Source organism: Lynx rufus, unplaced genomic scaffold, assembly GCF_022079265.1.
Source record: "Lynx rufus isolate CCGP_SWC_20201006 ecotype Redwood Valley unplaced genomic scaffold, mLynRuf1.p SCAF_6, whole genome shotgun sequence".
Taxonomy (NCBI): domain Eukaryota; kingdom Metazoa; phylum Chordata; class Mammalia; order Carnivora; family Felidae; genus Lynx; species Lynx rufus.
This window is the reverse complement of record NW_025814878.1, coordinates 136664538-136687542: the sequence shown is the minus strand read 5'-3', so window position 1 is coordinate 136687542 and position 23005 is coordinate 136664538. Positions and strand designations below refer to the sequence as shown.

At 43.6% G+C, this 23005-nt stretch overlaps 1 pseudogene; it reads right to left on the bottom strand.

The window, feature by feature from the left end:
- Window positions 1-4241: 4241 nt before the first annotated feature.
- On the bottom strand, window positions 4242-18830 carry LOC124529228 (tigger transposable element-derived protein 1-like; annotated as a pseudogene).
- Window positions 18831-23005: the final 4175 nt, after the last annotated feature.

The window sequence follows — 23005 nt, the reverse complement described above, 5'->3', positions numbered from 1 at the left end:
GGGACAAGCTGCTCACGACAGAGTCCCCGGGGGTGGACAAGGAGGCCCTGAGCGGGGTCTGCCCGAGAGACAGCAGAGAGTGAGATGTGGTTTAATGAAGTAAAAGTGGTAAACTGAGCCCAAAGAAGGACCGCCTCCCCAGAGGCCCACTTCTCAAGATGACTCATGGACTGGGGACCCTCCCCGAGGCCATCTTGGGAGGCACGGGCTCAAGATGGAGGGCCACATGAGGGAAGGAACCCGGTCACTCTGTCACCTCTGGAGCAGAGTCACCCCTTCCAGGAACGCTGGGTCGAACAGGGGCTACTGGCTCCACAGAAAGCCCGGGAAATCATAAGACCTGCCAGTTGTGATCGATTTCTCCTGAGTTGTTAGGGTCGGAATCCAGGTCTCTTAGTTAATACCTTTGGGGACATCCGTCCGCCCGGGGCCCCTGCCTGCCACACTGGCCACATACAGAGGAGAGAAGAAGACTCAGAAGGGTGGGATCCCCGGGATCTCGTGGCAGCACCAGGCTTCCTGCGGCAGAAGGAAACCTTAAATCAGGAAAATGAGCCTCACCCGGGGACAGGGAGAGGGGCCCCACCCCTCTGTCCTAACTTGCTCTGGTGTGAGAAAAGGGACATGGCCTGGCCCTGCTTTGAGCCCCTAGGTCTGCTGTAGGGCCAGGTGGGCCTGGAGTAGGGGGGCTCCAAGCTGCCATCAGCCCTTTGCACTTGCGCCCGTGCCTGTGTAAGTGACATCCCTTTCTGTTTCAGGGCCAAGTTAGGGAGAACTGCTTTCTGGCCCCTGGCTGGCCTCCCCTTCCCCCGGCCCGACTACTCTGCCCTGGTTGTCGGGCACTTGTTTATCTTAGAGGCAGAACATTCCCAGGGGTTCTGAGCCATCGGTAGAGACCCACAGGACGCTGGCACTTGGAGACAGCGCTGTAGAGCGCGATGCAGCCATGGAGGGCCTGCCGCCCGTCACCAGATCCACGTTCCAGCTGGCCTTGGAGCACCTGGGTGGTGGGGAGGGGGCGCCCTGTGGGTGATTTCTGAAAGCTGGAGCCATGTCCCGGGCCTCGGTGTGTCTCCCTGGGAGATCCCGGTCTGTACCACGGTGCTGGTTTGGGTGTAAAGAGACTACGAACTTTAAGAAGTGTGAAGGCTCTAGGCAAACCGTGTTCTGCCTGCAACAAAGTCTGTGGCGAACGTGGTGAGAATTTCGCACCAGTGACACAGGCGGATGAGGCCCTCAGGCACCTGGGGCGGAGGCCGGTCCTCTCACGTACAGACCTTGTGCTTGTCGGCGATGAAAACAAACCTGAGCAGGTCGTCACTCCAAGACGTCACCGTCAACTCCCTGAAAAAGGCACAGAGGAGCCAGCCCCCTAAATTTTCCCAAGCAACTGATGAAAAACCCATCTTCAAGGCATCAGAGAAGGACAGAGGACAACTTCAGGAGGAAATAATGGGTGGTTTGAAGGAAAGTCCAGAACCGTCCAAACAAGAAGTTGCAAGATGGAGGCAGAGAGTCCAGGAAAAGGAGGAGGAGAGAGAAGGGCTGGAGCAGCCGAACGCAGGGATGCGGCAGGTCTCGAGGGAGAAACTTCAGCCAGTTGATATCAAAGGCAGAAAACCTGCTGATGACCTTCCCCTTCTCTGATCTCCTTAGAGACAGGGTCAGTCGAGCAAAAGAGAAGATGGCAATGGCCCCATCCACCGGTCAGTAGTTGATCTGAAGAGTGTCATCGACGATGCTGACTTCAGAGTGTCCCTTCAAAGTATGAAGAGGAAAATCAAGAAATAGCCAGACAACTGTGGGAAGGAAAACAAACAAATGAACAGCTCGCAGGACAAATAACAAGACTCCAAACCGAAGAAGCACCTTCGTAGCGTGAAAATTCACAGCTTGAAAGTGAGATTCTGCAGTTGAAGCTGAAGCTTCCAATTCTGCCTGGATCACATCAAGAACACATCGTGCAACGTCACAGACAGTTGTTTGAGGAGGAAACGGGCTGCTTGGGAGTCGAGAAGAAACTTCCCAGCGTGTGTAGGAGCACGAACTGCACAAATCAGATTCCCAGCCTCTAGAGGAAGACGGCCGAAGACATGGGCAAAGAATGGAGAGAAGCACTGCCTCCAATCGAACGAGATCCGTGGGGCGCCTGGGTGGCTCAGTTGGTTGAGCGTCTGACCCTCGGTTCCGGCTCAGGTCGTGACCTCCTGGTTCAGGAGACTGAGCCCCGCCTCAGGCTCTGCACTGACGGTGCGGAGCCTGCCTGGGAATCCCTCTCTCCCTCTCTCTCTGCCCCTCCCCCACTCCCTTCTCTCTCCCCAAATAAATTCTCTTCCCTGAGGACAGAGCTGGAGAAAGCTGGACGGCAGCTGTGTTGACTGGAGGAACCTCGAGGAGCTGAGAGAAGGAGAGGATCGCCACAGGCAAATGCTGGCCAATGCCACGTCCGACTCCCAGCCTTTCCCAAGTGGCCCGTTGGCTCCCGGTGCTCCACTCACAGCCCACAGAGGCCCGCAAGTGTCCGGGGGTCCCCTGGGCCACCAGCCCCCCAGGGAAGAGGAGGGTCACGTGCCGAGGGCTCAGGGATCGAGGCTCCCCTGCAGGTGTGGCCCGGCCCACGGCCACCGGGTCCTGGTCACCCACAGCCTCGGCGCATCTGCAAGTGTTTTCTGTCTTCACAGTCGTTTTCACTGATCTCTTCTTGCTTTAGTTGCTGTCATTTAATTGCTGCTGCGGTCGTTCTTATTCAAGTAGATATAACATAATTTTGGGATAGTGTTTTTCAAATAAAGATTCGTTTGATATAATTCTTGTGAATACATTATTTTCACATCATTGGACACTTCAGATTTAGATAATGTAAGTATTGTATTTTGATTTAAATAAAAAGTCCGCTATTACTTTATCCATCATTAAAATTTGGCACGCATACTGAGATTTAAAACAATAAAGACCATTTTTGTATGGCATCAGCATTTTTGTGTGTCATTTTCAGATACATGAACATGTATTAGAACTCTATACAAGAATTTAATATTTTCCTGAATGACTTGATTTTTTTTAATTGGGAAAAAAACCTAAATGATAAGATCACTCCATTAGAAGGTCATAATATTTCAGTTAGATTAGCTCTAAGTTCATAGATTAGGGGAGTTTAAATTTTGCAACTCATTTTTTTCATTGAAAAATTTTTTTGTTTTATTTAAGATATTGTTTGTTTGAATGTTTTCAACTCCCATACAGTTAAACATTTTTGTTTTTTTTTTTTAAGATTTTTATTTTTAAGGAACCTCTACATCCAACATGGGGCTTCAACTCAGAAATCCAAGATCAAGAGTCACACGCTCCACCGACTGAGCCAGCCAGACACCCTAAAAGAAAAGTTTTCCCTTGATGACAAATACACACACACACACACACGCACACCACAATATAGATATGAGTTACTTTAAGTTAGTATGTCAGCAATGGAGAATAATCTAAAAATAAAGAAAGCGGCAAAATTAAAGAAATTTAAAGAAAAGAGAATGGACAGTTATGCTCACACAATTTGTATATACACAGAAAAATATCTAACTCACATACGCACAAGAGGAGATAAGGGACAAGATTCCAGCTGGAGACACTTCATCCCAAGTGGTGCAGGTGAAGAGGCTGTACTCGGTTTGCCAGCTGTGGCACTGACGGGGGAGGAGAGGGACGCGGAGACTTCCAGAAGCTGGCAGTAGGGGAAGCTGTGCCCATTCCTGGGCCTGGAGGGAGGAGGGGTCGCCTGGGCCCAGGAAGGAGCTGTCCTCCTGATGGCAACGCAGGAGGGAACAAGGCCAACCGGCCCCACTTTCCCTCCTCACGTCCTCCCATTTACAGCTGGTGCCGGAATGGGCGGTGAGGCCGGGAGTCAGCCTCGGGCACAGAGCCGGCCAGGAAAGGGCACAGAACTGATTCGGAGAATGACCAGCAGCACGCTTGAGTCTGTTCCATCAACAGTATGCACGCGTTTTATTGCATTCATTCTCATCTATTTATTTAGTGCAGGCAACCTCAGAGATATTGTGGGTTCCGTTCCAGACCGCCGCAATAAAGTGAATATTGCAATAAAGCGAATCGAATGAATTTTATAAAAGTTACACTTACATTGTACTAATTGTGTAATAGCATCATGTTGAAAAAAGGTACACCCTTAATTTAGAACGCTTTATTGCTAAAAAAAAATGCTAACCGTCATCTGAGCTTTCAGCCGTTCAGAATTTTTGTGCAGGGGGAGGGTCTTGCCTCCGTGTCGATGGTTGCCAGCGGATCAGCATGGTGGCTGCTGAAGGCTGGGTGGCTGTGGCCATTTCTTAAGACAACAATGAAGGTTGTCACATCCATGGGAATCTTCCGTTTAGGAACATTTTTTCCATGGCATGTGGTGCTGTTTGACAGCATTTTACCCGTAGAACGTCTTTCAGAATTGGAATTCATCCTCTCAAACCCTGCCACTGCTTTATCAACTAAGTTCATGTAATGTTCTAAATCTTCTGTTGCCATCCCAATAATCTTCACAGCGTCTTCACCAGGAGTAGTTTCCATCTCAAGAAACCATTGTCTTCGCTCCTCCATTGGAAGCAACTCCTCATCTGTTCAAGTTTGATCATGAGATTGCACAAGTCAGTCACATCTTCAGGCTCCCCTTCTAGTTCTTTCACTGTTTCCACCACACCTACAGTGACTTCCTCTATGGAAGTCTTGAGCCCCTCAGAGTCATCCATGAGGGTTGGAATTCACTTCTTCCAAACTCCTGTTCATGTTGATATTTTGGCCCCTTCCCATGAATCACGAATGTTCTTAATGGAATCTAGAATGGTGAGTCCTTTTTAGGTTTTCAATTTACTTTGCCCAGATACATGAGAGGAATCACTGTCTATGGAAGCTATAGCACTATGAAATGTATTTCTTAAATAAGGCTTGAAGGTCAAAATTATTCCTTGACCCATGAGCTCCAGAATGGATGTTACATCAGTAGGCATGAAAACAACATTTATCTCGTCCATCTCCATCAGAGCTCTTGGGTGAGCAGGTGCATTGTCAAAGAGCAGTGATATTTTGAAAGGGATTTTTTTTCCCTCCTCAGAGCAGTAGGTCTCAACAGTGGGCTTAAAATATTCAGTAAACCAGGGGAAGGAAAAAAAAAGAGGTTAGAGTGGGAGAGAGCCAAAGCATAAGAGACTCTTAAAAACTGAGAACAAACTGAGGGTTGATGGGGGGTGGGAGAGAGGGGAGGGTGGGTGATGGGTATTGAGGAGGGCACCTTTTGGGAGGAGCACTGGGTGTGGTATGGAAACCAATTTGACAATAAATTTCATATATTGAAAAAAATATTCAGTAAACCATGTTGTAAACAAATGTCCTGTCATCTAGGCTTTATTGTTCCATTTATAGACAGAGCACTGGCATAGTAGATCCAGCATCATTCCTAAGGGCCTTCAGAGTTTTGGAATGGTGAACGAGCGTTGGCTTCAGCTTAAAGTCAACAGTTGCATTAGCCCCTTACAAGAGAGTCAGCCTGTCCAATGAAGCTTTGAAGCCAGGCATTGACTTCTCTCTAGCTATGAAAGTCCTACATGTAATCTTCTTCCAGTAGATGGCTATTTCATCTACATTAAAAACTTGTGGGGTGGGGCGCCTGGGTGGCGCAGTCGGTTAAGCGTCCGACTTCAGCCAGGTCACGATCTCGCGGTCCGTGAGTTCGAGCCCCGCGTCGGGCTCTGGGCTGATGGCTCGGAGCCTGGAGCCTGTTTCCGATTCTGTGTCTCCCTCTCTCTCTGCCCCTCCCCCGTTCATGCTCTGTCTCTCTCTGTCCCAAAAATAAATAAACGTTGAAAAAAGAAAAACTAAAAAAAAAAAAAACTTGTGGGGCGCCTGGGTGGCTCAGTCGGTTGTGCATCCGGCTTCGGCTCAGATCATGATCTCATAGTTTGTGAGTTCGAGCCCCGCATCAGGCTCGGTGCTGACAGCTCAGAGCCTGGAGCCTGCTTTGGATTCTGTGTCTCCCTCTCTCTCTGCCCCTCTCCTCAACCTCTCAAAATAAACATTAAAAAAAATTAACCAAATTTTTGTTGTTTAGTGTAGCCACCATCATTAACTACCTCAGCTAGATCTGCTGGAGAATTTGCTGCAGCTTCTACATCAGCACCTGCTGCTTCACCGTGAACTTTGATGTCATGGAGACGGCTTCTTTCTTAAACCTCATGAACCAACCTCTGCAGGCTTCAAACGTTCCTTCCGCAGCTTCCTTACCTCTCTCACCCAACCTGAAGAGATCCAGGCCCTTGCTCTGCATGAGGCTTTGGCTTAAGGGAATGTTGTGGCTGGTTTGATCTTCTATCCAGACCACTCAGACTTTCTCCTTATCAGCATAAAGGCTGTTTCCCTTTCTTATCATTCGTGTGTTCACGGGAGCAGCACTTTTCATTTCCTTCAAGAACTTCTCCTTTGCATTCACAAGTTCTCTGTTTGGCACAAGAGGCCTTGTTTTCAGCCTGTCTTGGCTTTCACCATGCCTTCCTCACTGAGCTTAACCATTTCTAGCTTTTGATTTAAAGTGAGAGACAAGTGACTCTTCCCTTCACTTGAACACTTAGAGCCCACGTAGGGTCCTTAACTGGCCTCATTTCGACATCATGGTGTCTCAGGGAATAGAGAGGCCTGAAGAGAGGGAGGGAGAAAGATGGGGGGATGACTGGTCAGTGTAACAGCTGGAACACAGAGTATTTATTGGTTAAGTTCTTTGTCTTCTATGGGTACAGTTCACAGAATCCCAGAACAATTGCAATAGTAAAGTCAAAGATCACCGATCACAGATCACCATCACAGATAGAATAATAATGAAAAAATTTGAAATATTTCAAAAATTACCAAAATGTGACACAGAGACATGCAGTGAGCAAATACTGTTAGAAAAGTGGCAGCTTAGTCTTACTCAACCCAGGGCTGCCTCAAACCTCCAAGTCGTAAAGAAACACACATCCGTGGAGCGCAATACAGCGAGCTGTGCCTTATTTAGACACAGTGCTTGTGATTAGTAAATCACAGAACTTTAGGCATGAAGGGGACCTCAGTTCATCTTTAATTTCTCTGTCCACATGTCTTAGAAAATTAGATGTAGTTATATGTCCATAAAGGGGCTTCCAATGAAAATTTCTTCACCACCGTATTTTATCAGCGTTACACCCTTCAGTCTCCTTATTCCAGCATACAGCCCGTCCCCCCACCGCCCCCCACTTTCCCAAATATTTAAGGCTTCTTCCTCCCTCAAGATCTCTGCCAATGTCATACTTTGTAGATGCATTCAGCAGCAACGGCATTGACTTAGAACATGTTTGGGTTCTCAGAATGCCCCATGATACAACTGGTTCTACAGATGTGTGGTGCCACACACAGAATCTTATCAGGGTCACTCAAGTGGGACACTGGAACATGCTGTCAAGGAGGGAGCAGAACAAGGAGATGGCCCTCGTTTGAGGAGGGAATGGCCCAGCAGGAGGGAGGAGGCATCAAAGGAGACAGAGAAATGACCATGGAAATAGTAGAATCAGCCTAGGGCAATGTCTTAGAAGACAACAATAGGAAAGAATTTTAAGAAAAAATCTCCAGTATCAGACACTGCACTAAGCACAGTGCTGGCAGGTGGAAAGCACTCGAAGGTCTGGGGTTTTCCCCCCACTATTCATGCATTCATTCACTCATTCATTCACACATCCATTATTTCATTCAGTCACCCATTCTACAAATATGCATGTGTCGCTAAGTGCCGGGTGCTAATCACATAGAAGTGAACAAAACAAGCACTGTCCCTCCTCTGTCCTCAAGTTCATATTCTTTGGGGAAAAGGAATGCGGTGAAGAGACGCAAGGTACAAACTCAAGTATACATTCATATAATATAGTATCAGGTAGTAATAAAAAAAACAAAGCAAGTTAAGGAGAAAGGAAAATCCCATAACGCTACTTTGAGTTGAGCAGGCAGGGAAGGCTCTTTGCGGGGAGGATATTTAAATGGAGAATGGAATGAAGCGAGGCATGAGGTGTTAGTGGTCTCGACGATTGAGGAGATGTTGTTGATGATGATGATGCTGAAGAGGAAGAAGAAGATGGAATGATTAAGACTTGTAGACCATTTTTGTCAATGGTGCCAAGGAACGAGAGAGTTATACGATGGCGAAAGTGGTCAGCAAGCAAAGTGCAGCAGTGATGTCCCAATAAAGAACAGGAAGTGTTCATTGCCTTGTGAGGTCGAGCATGCAAGGAGGTTAGTGACCCCGAAGAGAACAGTTGCCGTGACTTGTAGAGAAGGAAAATAAATTGCAGATGATTAAGGAGTAAGGGGGTAAGAGGAAATGGATAGAGGGGAGAGGTTTTGAGACAGGTTAGCAAAGAGGAAAGGATTGGGAGTGGAGTAGCTAGGCACAAAATAACATAAAACTAGGTCTCAGGTTTTTTCCTCCTCTAGACTAGGGTTTCTCAACCTGGGTACAATGGACATTTGGGGCTGGATAATTCTTTGTGTGGGGTGGGCAAGGGGACTGCCCTATGCATGGTAGGATGTTCAACAGCATCCCTGGTCTGTACCTACTCGATGCCAATGGCATGGAGTTTTGACAACCAAAATAGTCTCTAGATGTTGCTAAATATTTCCCAGAGGCAAAAATCACTCTTTAGTGAAGAAGTACCACCCCAAACTGAGATGGTCCGAGTATGTTTGAAATGATAGAGAAAGAGCCTGTGGAGAAGGAAAGAAAAGGGATACTGGAAAGGGAGGGTCTAAATGTTGAGGAGTAGCAGTCAGGAAGTTCAACATGTTTTCCCTGAAAGTGAAAAAACAAAGGCACAACTATACGAAGTACTAGTAAATACTTTGTGTTATGAGTTTAGGAACAAATGTCATTCTGAATTAAGAAGGAAGCATTCAAGCTGAAAATTAAAAAAAAAAAGTATTTGTTGTAACCATTTGGAAACCAGTATGCAAACTTACAAGGAAAAGCAGTATTATTAAAAAAGATAAATCATTAGTTATCCTTTTACGTATCAGTAGAATTAAGACCAATGCCAATGTTTGAATTGGAGAGTCGATCGTATGATTCACAAATTGCCCCTTAGCCTGGGAAGTCCTTAACTTGGGATTGAAGACAGATGTTTCTGATGTGACTCATGTATTTTTACCACTTTCTCATGGCCATGGACTCAGTTTATTCCTCTCTGTGTCTTGATGATGTCAGTATCTTGTTTACACAGAATGAGCCTGCCTAAGTCAAAACTAGCCCTGTCACGTGATGCATGATAAAAATACATAGGCGAGTTTCTTTTTAGATGGGATACGGTTGCAAGCTCCAGGGTAACAGACTTGATTTCTGGGTTGAGCACAGGAACTTTAGACATTCGAGAACATTCGAGAATAACGGAATTTCGGAGTTGAGAAGGATTGTCCCAATTACCTCCGCAAACATTTCACAATTTCTCAAGTTGCCATTTCAAGTGTTGCGCATTAAAAATAAAAGTTGTGTCTCTCCTCAGGAGAGAACACATGTGAATATGCTGCTTGGCAATTATGTACTTTTTTCTCCTGAAATTAAAAAAAAAATTTTTTTTTAACATTTGTTCATTTTTGAGAGACAGAGCACGAGTGGGGGAGGGGCAGATGGAGAGAGGGATCTGAAGCAGGTTCCAGGCTCTGAGCTCTCAGCACGCAGGGCTCAAACTCACAAAGTGTGAGATCATGACCTGAGCCAAAGTCGGACGCTTAACCCATTGAGCCACCCAGGCGCCCCATCTCCTAAGTGAAAATCAAGTGTTAATCTACACCTGAAAAGGTACCTGGCATTTATTGAGAGCCTACACTATGGAGAGCTAATGTAGTTATTTTATGATGTGATTTCCTAAAAGCCTCATGACGATTCAGTGAGCCAGGTATTTTTCCCGTCTGCCAGAGAGAAAAACTTGCAGTCACTTTCAAAATTAGACTGCAAAACCCATCAATACGGAAACGGCTGTTTTATGTCCAAAGCTGATTCTGGACATTCTCCCCCCCAGTGATTTTTACCAGTCTCTGATGAGATCTCAACTTCCTTTGAACAGTAAACGCACAAATTGAACTACTTTGGGACTGATATTCAGGCAGGGTGTTTCACCCAGCCGGTCTCTGTCCAGTGGAGTGGAGTTAACAGACGTGATTTTGACTCCTCACGTCATGTCTAGCAGGGTCCCCTTCTTCAGTCCCTCCTGGCAGACCTCTCTAGCAACACACTGTGGCCACGATCTACTGCGGGTCATACGAGACGTCAGTAAGAGGTAATCGTCTTTGAGATTTAAAACGAGAACTTGGGTTTGCCCATTGCCTTCCCTATGAGGAGAGATTTTTGAGTTTTTAATTTAGTAACTAAGTTTTCGCAAGCAAGCTTACGATGTTGCAAGTTTTGTTGGAATTTATTACATCCAAAAGACTTAAAAAGCCCTGAGAAAATCATCAATCTCTTGTAAGTAACTGATTTGCATCATGAGGACCCTTTCCTTGAATGGGTGGTTCTGGTCTAATCTATACATTTTCTTAACTTTCATGGTAGCTGGTATTCATGTATTTGGTATATGTTTTCTATCTATCTATCTGTCTATCTATCTGTCTATCTATCTAGTCGGCTGCTCCAAATGTTTTGTTTCTTTGTTGGCTGTCTTCTCATTTGGCCCTTAAGAGCTCAAAAACAATACAAAGAGCACAATAACTCGTGGAGTATATTTAACCACAGGAAAAAGAGCATCTCTGATAAGCTTCACTTCTCCCAAACATTGTAAAGGGACACACCGAAGAGATTTTAAAAAAAGAAATCTGTGGATGTCAGTGTTAGGCTATTCAGGGTAAAAGCTTCCTGTGAGCCTCCAATCCAGCATCTCACTCAACCGAACAAGGGATCTCTCCCCAACGTGCCTGTCGATGAAATGATTTGGAAAGCAGAGTTGGGTGGGCCGGTGGGGAAAGATAGATGAGTGGCCTCTGTGTCTGCGAGGTGGTCAGTGAGAGAGGCGAAGCCCTTCCCCCCACTCCCATGGCTGATGTGCCACTCTTTCTCTATACAAAGACAATTTGCTTTTCATGTAGTAATGAAGAACAATGTTTAACAGACAAAGGAGCTTCTAGTTTATTATTGTGCTGTCTTTGACTAGAGCTAGATGCTGGGAAAAATGGTAATTCACAGTGTGAATGCTTCTTTTCCAGCCGTACGGGTTATGGCTGAGCATGTACATTGTATATTGCAGATGGTATAATAGCAAACACTGTGAGAACAAGGAAAGAATGAATTACGGCTTTTTTTTTTTTCCTTGCTAGCCAAGAAACCAGGAATTTCTTCACAATAATTTTTATGCACGTCTCTGTGTGCATAGGTTATTCCTTGGCAATATGCACTGTAGATGCTGCTAAATGCTTTTAGGGTTTTTAAATTAATGTAGGAAGTCTACCGTGATGCTCTTGGAACACCTGTGTTCTCCTGCTTTTTCCCCCATAAACTGACACAAGGCACAGGTGGTGCCTCATTAACTTATTTCATGCAAATAAAAACATATTGCATGATTTCTTCTCCTTAACTGTATAATCACTGAAACATAATTTTGCCGATTAATGCAACAAACTTTGGGAGAAAGAATTCAGCAATTTTTGTCACTTCCCTGATGCTGAAGGCATTTGTAGCCCATGGGAATCTGATTTAAATGAACAAGGAGTGGGAATGTCTCTTTCCTATGTAAGAAGTCTCTTCCCCCCTGTTTAGTCTTTTCTGTGTGTCACAGGACACTCCGTCATAAAGAATTGGAAAAAAAGGAAGACCAAATTTCCCATGGAGGTAGAGGCAGTGGAAACCCGGATGAAGAATCATCTTAAATCAGCAGGCTTATGAGTTCTGATTCAGGGTTCAGATACTGTTATCAATGATTTCCAAAAAGTGACATTGATTTGCTTTGGAAACAATGATGGAAAAATAGCGAATGTGTACCCAGAATGCTTTTAGAGTTCTAAAATCATACTGGAAAATATCCGAGCATTCCAACACAACTATAAACAGTACCAGTCTGTATTTAGGGGGTGATGGCAAGTCTGTTTTTAAAAGTCTTTTGCGATATTATTTCTGTTTTTAATTTATTGAATTAAAGCCAGATTTATTCAATTAAGATAATACACTTCAAGGTTAACTGCCATTTGCTGTTCATTTAGGCAAGCTATTGTACAGTTATGTAAATTTCATGAACAGAGACACTGCTTGAGTGTCTTAATTACAAGCAAAAAGTGTCATTTAAATATGAATTAAGCGAATAGTTGCCAGTATTTCCTGTTCCTGTATTTTCTATCTTCTTAAAATCTAAAGGCTACCCAACCATCTGTAGATTTTTCTTTTTCCTATAAAGTAAAAACATCCCTACTACTAAATATTATTTCCAAAAGTAGGAAAAACACGTAAAAACGCCATTATCTCATTGATTATTAATCAGAGTAGTACCTGAAGAAGAGGGTGCCAATTTTTCCCAGTTGGCCGCCGACCATCCTTTTTACCTTGTTGCGGAATTTAAAAATTATCTCACTTATGCAAGGGGCGTAATTTGCTGCATGGGTCATTTGCTCAAATTCACTATGTTTGCGAATTCATATTTTTAAAAATGACTCTCCTTTCATCTACCCATTTATCATGCATCCAAACATTCAGTTTGCAGACTCAAACCCTGGGATGCACGGAGTATTACCACTGCTTCATCTGTGTTGAAAGAAACCCTTCTTCGAAATTTCGAACCTTCGCAACTGAAATCGTGTTTAGCAAAAGTGACCCCATGACCTGATTCTCTGCCGGATTCTGTGAAATAATTCCCCGCGCATCTCGGATTGACTGACAAGCACCGTTTTTGTTTGTGTCTCTGTTTCTGGATGGTGCTTGTACAGAAAAATGACCTAGAGACAAATCTGGCATTCATCATGAAGGAAGGGAAGGATTCACAATTAGTTAATGAAAACCACACCTCCGTGCCGGGCAGTCCGTTCCCAGATCCCGTCCCAAGCCATAAGGCGGCCTTGCAGCCCGGGGAGAGATTCCCAGCCGCCCCCCAAGGTAGCACCCGCTCGCTCCCCCAGGAGCGAGGAGCTCACTATTCACTGAGTGTTTGCGTCATCCTTTCCAACATGTTCCCACTGATACATTAAAGGAATTAATTGCTCATAATGATCTCACCATCTGTTAACAGAGGTTCATACCTACAGGCTGGTGGCCCGCGGTGGTTCTATTCAGGGATCAATGGGCAATGCCGGGCCAACGCTTTCCCACATTGCCTGCCTCTGCGCGCTGAAAGGGGGGAGGAGAGCCGGGCCGGCCATCTGCTCCCTGTCTTTCTGTGCGAGACCTTGATGCGGTCCAGCACAGCTCCGAGCTGACTCCAGTCCGATTGGAATGTGGCTGATCTGAGAGCCTCTCAAAGCTGTGAAAGTGAGTCAAAAGGAGATGCCCATTGTCCGGCATGGCTGAAAGAAAATGATCACTTTAAAATTCATAACTCCCAGGTGCCTGCCATCTATTCATGGGAAAAACCCTCTGAACTTCTCTTCATTAAAGAGAGAGAGGGGAGTCTTGCTAAAAAGAGAGAAAAGGAAGTAGTTTGTGGGAATGTGCAGGGGATTTTCAGGCTAAACAAATGAGGAATTTGGAATTTTTTCACTTGTATTAAAAGGGCTGTGCAGGGAAGGGCAAGCTCTTATTTTAAAAAGGGGTGGGGGGGGGGGGGGGGATGCCTGCCCGGGGCCCTGGAGCAACTCATAGAGAACATTTTAATTTTTTTTTTTTTTTGTCTCCAGGAGAATTCAAAGAGCGCTCTGCCTTTTTACTTTTATTTACCTGAGGCTGAGAAAATTTTCCCATTCGATTCTGAACGGCGCTCCGCACTCGTAGCTGATTTCCACTCCTATTCCATTAGTGTGTAGTTTGGGTGGGAATGTATGGAAGAACGAGTCCAGGAAATTCCCAAGTGTTACAGGACGTGGGTGGGCACAGTGCAACTCAAAGCTATCGGGTGTTTCTGAGGAGTTCATTCAAGCAAGGTTACCTGTACCCACCAAGGTACCTGTCAGGAGTAGAGTCCTCTCTGTGCCTTGAAGACCGACGGGCAGTAAGGGAATGGAAAGAATCTCTCTGCCTGGCAAATGGAGATTCAGCCACGTTCCAGAGCCCTGGGAATCACGGGGCTGATGGATCAACCACTCTTGGCTATTAGTCATTGTGGAAAATTGGTGTTGCACATAAGAATTCAAAGGGATTTATGGATTCATGAATTGAGAGCCAAAACAAAAGTAGAAATAGAGAGACCTACATTCTCTGTCTTGAAAATCTTTTGTCCTATAGATGATGGCTTATGTCCCATAGAGGTTAAGTGACATGCTCAAAGTCACAGAGTGAGTCACAAAACCTGGGCTACAACCTTATCTTACTGGTGATTTCTTTTTTCCTGCTTCAGGCTGCCTCCCTGAATAGTGTGGGGTTTAAAATAATTTTTGCTCAACTTTCTCTAATTAAAATATAGATCAGTATCACCAACCTAAATAATAGAATGGTCTCTTTTAAAAGAAATTCTGAGCTCTTAGAAAGATTATGAATACCAGTACTCATCACTAGCACATACAAAATAGAAAATTGATCAAGGAAGTTACTATGATAAGAAAATATGGCAATAAGTGGCAGAAACTATTGATGAAATCGTGGTAAGGTCCAGTCTCTTGGACATAAATAACCACATAAAAGGAACAATCAGGAAAGGCAAAAATTGGCAATGATCAATGCAGAGTCAAAAAAACACAAAAAACACAAGCAGGGAGTCTAAAGGGGTGGATGGTGGAAAGGAGATGGAAGAATCTAGAAATAACCCAAATTTCTGGAAGTGAGAGAAGGTAAGTCGGATAGAATCAGTGTTGCTGGTCTTTCCTAACAAATAAAAGGTCACCGCCTTCACCATATTTTTTTCCAGAAATTTAGACTCAGTCTATGGAGAGTCTTTGTTTTGTTTGACTTTTCCTCCATGGGAGCGTATCTTTAATTTTGTTATGGTGGATGGGAACAGAAAATTCTCCGAACAGAATTGTGACATGTTTTCATGGTAGATTTAAGTGGGGCAAAAATCGTTAGTCCAAATTGATTCTTAAATTATTAAGTCGTTTGACTCTACAGCTTATATGGACAAAGTCAGAATTGGTGAAATATGGGTGAGAACACCATCCCCACCCCCTACTCCCCCCACCCCACCTCCCCGCCATGAATAGTACAAATGGATTGAGCATTGGGATAGAGATTGACAAGAGCCCAAAGGGTGTAGCTAACATTTTCTCAAGTATTTCAGCTTTGGCCGGCCTGGACCTCCTGGGGGGATCCCAGAGATTTTTCCAGAAAAAGTGAGAAATAAAGGTAAGCCAAAAGAAGAAATGAAGTATAAGTTACCCCTAATCTCTGTTTCAGGGAAAACTTATGGTAGATTTTCAGAGTATATATAAAACAACGACAAAATCAGATCATATTATTCATATTATCTTACACAGTATTTAAGCTGAGATATGACATTGTAGATACTTGACCACTTTTGACCTTACCAAAAAATATGGCGATTCATAGATGGGTGAGCTGAAAAGCTTTTTCACTCAGGGATATATCATGAACCTCTTTCCTTTCCAATAAATAGGCAACCAAATCCATTTTTGGTGGTTTCAAATATGGTTTAGGAACTGTATGAACAAGTGTTCTCTGAAGGTTCTGAGTGTCTCAGCTCTTCTCAGGATTGGATTTAGAACCACACACAGATTTCACAGTAGAGTTAATCTATGTTGGAGAAAGACAGTTTGTTAAACGTGGACTTAAAAATGTCATTCATTATTTTTTCCTCCTGCACCGAAATGGTAGCTTTCTTCCTACTGATGCATACACCCCTTCACACATCATGACTGAAAGCGTGCACGCTTTAGACCAGCTTCTCCACTTCTGGCAAAGGAGGAGTATAATGAGTGAGGATGTGCCTTAAGAAGGAGGCATGCAAAGATACCCAAATGACCTAAGTGCTACCTACTCAAACAATGACAGTGACCACAAGCAATGCACTTAAAAACAACGCGAACAAAACCCCAAACCAACAAGTCACAAAACATCAAACACCAATAAAGCGATAAAGCCTGTGGTATGGAATTCAGAGACAGGCCATTTCTTTAGGGGCTTTGGGTGAAGAATGTAGTTGGTGGAACAGCCAGATGGTGGGCTCTGTTACGATTTGTGGGGCTAGGATCCCCAACGTTGTATCCTTAAGACTCAAATTCTTAGGGCGTGTGAGCTCCCAGAGGAATGTGTAACTGTTCATTTATTTACATCTACTTTATTTCCAATATTTCTTTTTCCTGTCAAATGCCAGGTGAGGCCTCATAGCTGCTTCTTCTAAACCTCCCTTGTTTTGCAGGCTTTTTGGGGTTTTGTTTTGTTTTGTTTTGTTTTTTGTTTTGTTTTGTTTTGTTTCCCCACGGACTGTTATGAGGACCAGAAATGCCCATCTTCTCTATAGATGAATGCATTTTCTTTTCCCTTTCAAGAATCCTAGAGGAAAATTTCCTCCTCTTTTAATTATTCAGTTTTTGAGAACAGTTTTTGAAACTTGCTTTGCCATTGTAATCACTTTACATTTGCTCGCTCATGTGACTCAACTTTGTTCTCCTTTCTTGCGTTCAAAATTAATACACAGAGATTTTAAAAGCACACCAACAAAAGCAAATACACTTTAATGCTATGCTCCCCCCCCACCCTCCAGTTCTTACAAACACAGGTCTTGTAGGGTTAGCTGATCTCTGGGTTTTATTATTTTCCCTCCCTTTTCTTTCTTTAAAAAAAAATGCATGGAAAGTAAAAGTTTATTGGGGGCAAAGAGGTTCAATGACGATTTTTCCCTCCAACAAATTAATCTTGTATAACCTGCGTTAGAAAGGCCATTTTTAAAAAGAGGAGGAAATACTCATTGGAGCCTTATTTGGAACTCTTGTGGGTTTGAGTTCACATTTGCACCGGCCAGAGATTTTCAATTAGCAGTGCCTTAGAAAACAGGGACCCCTGCCTTTGTCAGTGTCCTGTGCAAGAAGAAGAGCAAATAGATTGGAAATGGTCTTATGGCTCAAGCTCCTGGGAAAATGTAACAGGTGTTACAGCTCAGCTGGGTGTGAGATTTATGAAAAAAGCCCACTCAGACTTTGCCCATAGAATTCCGCTTTCTAGCCAGGGCTTCAAGTAGGAAGAAACTAATGACTTCATTACCATCTCAATTCTGGGAAATGCCTGGTCCAGACCTGAATCATTAAAGGAAAGGTATAGCACTCTGGGTGACCTTGCGAGATCAAAATGTTATTTAGAGCAATTCCATTAGTCAGAGCCATAAACCCGAAAGAACACACCCTTTAACCATAACGCTTTGGCCCTAAAGGGAGAAAACAAAAACACAAACAAAAACAAAACGAATCCATACGGCAAAGGAGGGGGAAAGAAGAAAAAAACCCCACCAGATTCTGTAATCATCATGCGACACTATTTCCCCCCCTCTCTTTGAAAAGCCTTCACTTCCAGCCCTTCTTCCCCCTCACTCTTGTTGTGACACATTAAATGGCTCTTGTCGCTTTCCCATTTCCAGTGGATTATAATTGGGGGGTGAGATGGAAGCCAGGAATGATGTCAAATTTCCAAGCAGAGGAAGGTGAAATAAATCTCTTCAGTCCAAATAGTACTTAATAGCTCTAACAGTAGTACTGCTTAACTGGGGGCAATTAACAGTACATTTTTTTATTAGATAATTGCCTCTTTTATTCATCTGCAGTGGGAAAAACGTGGCACATGTGAGTCTGTCTCCTGTCCTGTTTATCCCTGCAAACAATCCTTCCTGGTCCTTGTGTTGCGTTTTTATTTTACGTTGTTATTCCGCGGAGAAAGGACTTGGCCAGTGGAAATGCAATTTGGGTAACCTTCTCACAGTGTCTTTATCTCTAAATGCCAGGCCCCTCCTGGGGGGTCCTCCACCCCCATATGACTCATTTGTATTATGTTCTCACACGCTCTGCTTTCCAGAACACCTTTGGGGGGGGGGGAAGAAAAGCAAGTCCAAAGACAGATTGTTTGTAAGGCCCAAGCTTTAAGGCTGCAAACTTGTTTCAGAAAAGCGAGGAGCTCTTTCCTACAACCCCATTCCTGAGAAAATCAACTTCACAGTTAAGCCTCTAATTCACAGTCTCTCTTACGAAGTATGTGGTGGTGCCTCCCTCGTAGATCTGAGACCCTCAGTGGCCTGGGGGACATGCGGACTTTTGAACTGGAGCGCGTCACCTCCAAGAAAGCATTAGGCTGGATTGTTCCGAGTCTGTAGGCGTGAAAGCCAAATGGGATGACGGGCGTTTGAGCAAAGTCATTTGGATGGCGAGGGCCACAAATACCGCTGAGTATGGCGAAATTACCACTTAAGGGTTGGAATTCTCGGTCAACATACACCAACCTAGGGTCTGCCCACCACTTCCAGGATTAATTAGGGCTTGAATATAATTGGGGGTGTACTATAGGGACCGTGAAGGGGCCTCTTTAGTAGTCAAAACAAATTGGTTATGATGTTTGGGACGTTATTTCACGACAAGGGCTTTAGGTTAGAGACTGGAATTTTCCTGAAGCAAGTAGAATATATTGCCGAAGAACTATGTCAAAAGAAATCTTGCAGAGACTTCTTAGCATACCTGCAATATTCCTCCACGTCCCTTTTCAAATCTTCTATTTTCTCTTTCATTTTTAGTGTTTATTATTTTATATTTGTGAGAGAGGGGGTGATCTGTGAGCGGGGGAGGGGCGGAGAAAGAGGGAAACAGAGGATCTGAAGCAGGCCCCCCACCGTCAGCAAGGAGGCTGACCTGGGACTCAAACTCCGGAACTGGGAGATCCAGACCCGAGCCGAAGTCGCACGCTTAGCCGACTGGGCCACCCGGGCACCCCTGTTTCTCTTTTTCAGTGTAAACATGTATGCATAAGAAGGTTGAAGAATCTTACATGAGTGTTACCGTTTATAAACGCATTTCTCTGCATTATTTCACCCAGCTTTGACACCAGTCGCTGGAGGCAGAAAGGTGAGGAAACCAGACTTCGGGAACGTGTTACACCTAAAACCAGATCTCCTGGCAATTGGTCCCATGCTCTTGCATGGTCCTGATTCCTGGGGACAGTCTGGTCTTTGGTCACGTTAGCCATCTATGGTTTTGATACTGTCTTAAAATACTGATTAGCACAATTTCACACAGCAATTTTTAATAATTTCTTTATGATGATGGGAAGAAAAAAATGCCTAAAAAATAGATTTACTTACTAATCCTCCCTTAGACTCAGAAGCAGGGTTTTAAGCTAGAAGATGGTTAAGGATTATTATTAAGGGCACCTGAGCATGAGTAATTCATAAAAAAGCCTAAAAGATTCAAGGCAGTATATGAACAATAGGTAATTCAATGGATAAGGAACTAAGGGTGGGGGAGTGGTTAGCTGGAGGAAAATGTTGTAATTGTAAAAGGAAAGCCCTGAAATACACCCTGAAAATGACCAGTATCATTCTGTCTTCCCTACTTCTGGCTGTGGAAATGTAAATATCCTCGGTGAACAATCAGGAAATTTGATCTAAAGTCTTTGCTGAGTTAGCAGAAAGCGGTCACAGGGTGAAATACCCTTGCCTGGACTGTGAAATCCCCAGTGGAGAAAAAACAAAACAAAACAAAACAAAAAAACAAAAAGAGAAACTGCAGGAGTCTGGACAACTTTTGAAGGTGCTAAGAGAATCATGTAGCTATGGACAAGCTACAGATGGAAAAAAAAAGCCAAAATACAAAAAAAAAGAAAGAAAAAGAAAAAAAGAAAAAGGAAAAGGAAAGAAAGAGAAGAAAAAGAAAAAAAAAGGAAAGAAAAAGGAAAAAGGACAACCTGAGATAGAAAAGTAGTTATGCAAAGCTGAGGTAAAATCTGGTTTATAAGATGAACGAATTAGGGTCCCAACTAAATAACATTAATATTTGCTATTTTTTGAATATGTGCAACATTCCTGGCACTGCATTAGCACAAGGGAAACAGAGCACAAGGAAGACAGAGACCCTGCTTTGAAGGAGGTAAATGAGAGAAAGTTTGTAAAGCATTAAAAATTTCACAGCACTATGGGGTGCCTGGGTGGCTTAGTCAGTTCTTGGTATCGGCTCAGATCATGATCTCATGGTTCATGAGTTCAAGTCCTGTGTTGGGCTCTGCCCTGACAGCTCAGAGCCTGCTTGGGATTCCCTCTCTCTCTCTCTCTCTCTTTCCTCCCCTACTCATGCTGCTCTCTTTCTCTCAAAATGAATAAACAAAAGAATTGCACAGCACTATTTATACCAACACAAAGGATCAGTTCGTCGTTGTGTACTGGGATGAGCTTCAGATTGGATTTTGCAGATCAGCTTGCTAATGCTCCCATTCTCATCCTCGGAAGAAGAGGCTCGCGTCTGGCTCACACTCAATGTGCAAGGGTTACATCGTTAACTAAGTGGTCATGAGATGTGGGCGCCATTCCTGCTCTGCCTGATGTTTTGGGCCAGTCATGGAACCTTCCATGGAACCATACAGACCATGTATCTGAGTTACAGAATAAGCTATCCTTGCATGAAAATCACCTGACCACTTCATAAAAGTGAAAACAATATTGGGGCACCCGTGTGGTTCAGTCAGTTAGGCGTCCAACTCTTGATTTTCGCTCAGGTTATGATCCCAGGGTCATGGGATTGAGCCCCCCACTGGGGCTCCTTGCAGGGTGTGGCACCTGCTTCAGATTCTTTCTCTCTTCTACCTCTGCCCCTCTCCGCCACACTCTCTCTCAAAACAAAACAAAACAAAACAAAACAAAAAGCAGTGAAAACGACATCAATATGAGATTCCGGACGTTTATACTTTTACTAACGATGTGCTATTAAGTAGTGGAAAGCGATGCTACTGGCCAATTATCAGGATTCCAGTCTGATATTTAGAAGTGAGTTTGAGCCTTTTTTTTTTTTTTAAAGGTATTACTTTATATCTAGCTGGCATGCTCGGTTTGAGTTAGTTTTTATTTTAGAAGTTGGTAGAACCAGGAACCGTGCTGTTATTATTATTAGATATTATCTCTAAGCCGGAATTTTGGTGACATAATATAATGAATGTTTGTCATCTATTTCTCCTTTGTGCTTACTTTATCCTCACTTGCCAATAGAAATGATAAAACAACAAAATCAAACTGCAGTTTTCTTCCAATATCCATTTTATGTTAGTCGACATAGCTTTTCTACAGTTAATATTAGCTCAGATAATGAGGCACAACGATAAGATCACTTTGTATTTACACAGTGCCTTTTCCTCTGAGGATTACAAAGTGGAGGTTTAAGATGCTGATTAAATTTATATTCCTCTGCAGGTGCACTGCAACATTGTTAATCCCATTTTAAGGATAGATAAACTGAGGTACAGAAGTTAGAAAGTTGCATCCGATATTTGGGGTCTTCTTGATTATATTTTTAGTTTCTTAAACCAACAAGTCTTTTTCAAAGTTTTACTTCCCCCCCACGAATTAGAGGAAAAAGCAAGTTACGTTTAAAAGTCTGGTTTGAGATTTTGCCATTTCTTAAAAATTGGGACAAGATGTTAGGAGGAGTGACAAGTCACAGATTCTTAGAGGAAATGGTTAGATCTTTATTTATTAAAAAGCCACCCAACGTTGGATGAGTTTGAACAACCCAATACATTCATTGGTATTTCCCAGGTGTTAAATGTCTCCTGGGAGGTCACTCTTGGGGGAGGCACTGATGATTCACCTTTTGCCTCAGAATTCTGTCCATACTCATTTCCTGGAAATATCACCGTACTTTGGATATGCCCTCATGAATCGAGCTGGGTGTTATTTGCTATCTGGGAGGCTGTTTGTAGGTAAACAGATGGCACTGTGCCTGATGAATAGGTTGTGCTAAATACGGTGTTCATGTTTCTTGTTAATCACAGTCTCAGGGGCGTCTGGGTGACTCCATTTGTTAAGCGCCCGACTCATGATCTCACAATCCCCAGTTCGAGCCCTGCATTAGGATCCACACTGATGGTGTGGAGCCTACTTGGGATTTTCTCTTTCTCCCTCCCTCTCTCTCTCTCTCTCTCAAAACAAATAAAACTGAAAAAAAAAATTAACAATCTCAGTTTCTGTCTCCATTCTGAGTCTGCGAAGGCCCAGGATTCGATAACTGAGAGCCGAGTTCTAGTGGCCTTTGTAGAATCCTGTAGCCAAAGGGATAGGGATTGAAAAGGCCATTGCTTTGAGTTTCTTTCCCCCGAATTCCATTCCCCTTTTCTGCAGCCTTGTGTACACTCGGCCATTTTAACTGCCTCTCTAGACTGCCTCCAACTGGTAAGTTCTTGGCCTGGTAAGACGTTACTGAAACCAATATACATCATCACAAGATGTGAATATATAAATGCCTGATATCTTGAGAAGGCAAATGCTTTTCCAAAGAATGGCATGATGTGGGGGTCAGGGGTGAGAATTCCATAAAATGCCCATGTAGATTTCATGTACTCTCATCACACACACAGAAATGGTAACTATGTGAGAAGGTATGTTAATTAGCTTGACTGTAGTAAAATCTTTACTATGTGTATCAAATCATCACGCTGTATGTCTTAGATAAATACAATTTCCATTTAAAAACGGGCCATGTACAAGAAATCTCTTAAAGCTATGAGATTTTCTGTATCCGGTTGTCCTTATTTGAAGATGCAAATATATATACATGGTCTTTATCTGTCCATTTGCTTCTTCTGGGAACTGTGGGGATACTAGTATCTCAGATATTTGTTTGGAAAACTCATTGCTTAATTTGTGTTTTACCCAAGTAAATTAAGCTTTGCTTAAGTGATGCTTTTGGATCAACTTTCTAAGAT